Genomic DNA, 1,643 nt, shown 5'->3' with positions numbered 1-1,643 from the left:
CAACACCGCCCTTGTCAGGGCCTGAAACTCAGGTTCAGAAGGTTTTTTATTCTATATTTACGAATATTTCCAAATTACAATAGCTCACTGTTAGTACCTAATGGAAGTGTGTAACTGTTGAAATGACATTTAGAATTTGATAATGGTAATTGGATAATGATTCATCAATGTCACCAGTCGCTCTGGATAAGGGTGTCTGCTAAATGACCGAAATGGAAATTCCTACAGCTGTACACTTCCATACAGTGAGGGAAAAAAGCATTTTGTACGTTTGCCCACTGACAAAGAAATGATCAGTCTATAATTTTAATGGTAGGTTGATTTGAACAGTGAGAGACAGAATAACAAAAAAATCCAGAAAAATGCATGTCAAAAATGTTTTAAATTGATTTGCATTTTAATGAGGGAAATAAGTATTTGACCCCCTCTCAATCAGAAAGATTTCTAGCTCCCAGGTGTCTTTTATACAGGAATTGAGCTGAGATTAGGAGCACACTCTTAAAGGGAGTGCTCCTAATCTCAGCTTGTTACCTGTACAAAAGACACCTGTCCACAGAAGCAATCAATCAATCAGATTCCAAATTCTCCACCATGGCCAAGACCAAAGAGCTCTCCAAGGATGTCAGGGACAAGATTGTAGACCTACACAAGGCTGGAATGGGCTACAAGACCATCGGCAAGCAGCTTGGTGAGAAGGTGACAACAGTTGGTGCGATTATTCGCAAATGGAAGAAACACAAAAGAACTGTCAATCTCCCTCGGCCTGGGGCCCCATGCAAGATCTCACTTCGTGGAGTTGCAATGATCATGAGAACGGTGAGGAACCAGCCCAGAACTACACGGGAGGAGCTTGTCAATGATCTCAAGGCAGCTGGGACCATAGTCACCAAGAAAACAATTGGTAACGCACTACGCCGTGAAGGACGGAAATCCTGCAGCGCCCACAAGATCCCCCTGCTCAAGAAAGCACATATACATGCCCGTCTGAAGTTTGCCAATGAACATCTGAATGATTCAGAGGACAACTGGGTTGAAAGTGTTGTGGTCAGATGAGACCAAAATTTATATCTTTGGCATCAACTCAACTCGCCGCGTTTGGAGGAGGAGGAATGCTGCCTATGACCCCAAGAACACCCTCCCCACCGTCAAACATGGAGGTGGAAACATTATGCTTTGGGGGTGTTTTTCACTAAGGGGACAAGACTACTTCACCGCATCAAAAGGAAAGATGGACGGGGCCATGTACCGTCAAATCTTGGATGAGAATCTCCTTCCCTCAGCCAGGGCATTGAAAATGGGTCGTGGATGGGTATTCCAGCAGGACAATGACCCAAGGCAACAAAGGAGTGGCTCAAGAAGAAGCACATTAAGGTCCTGGAGTGGCCTAGCCAGTCTCCAGACCATAATCCCATAGAAAATCTGTGGAGGGAGCTGAAGGTTCGAGTTGCCAAACGTCAGCCTCAACCTTAATGACTTGGAGAAGATCTCCAAAGGAGTGGGACAAAATCCCTCCTGAGATGTGTGCAAACTTGGTGGCCAACTACAAGAAACATCTGACCTCTGTGATTGCCAACAAGGGTTTTGCCACCAAGTACTAAGTCATGTTTTGAGGAGGGGTCAAATACTTATTTCCCTCATTAAAA

Source organism: Salmo trutta, chromosome 6 (genome assembly GCF_901001165.1).
Source record: "Salmo trutta chromosome 6, fSalTru1.1, whole genome shotgun sequence".
Classification (NCBI taxonomy): Eukaryota; Metazoa; Chordata; class Actinopteri; order Salmoniformes; family Salmonidae; genus Salmo; species Salmo trutta.
The sequence above is the reverse complement of the archived record's forward strand: the minus strand, read 5'-3'. Positions refer to the sequence as shown.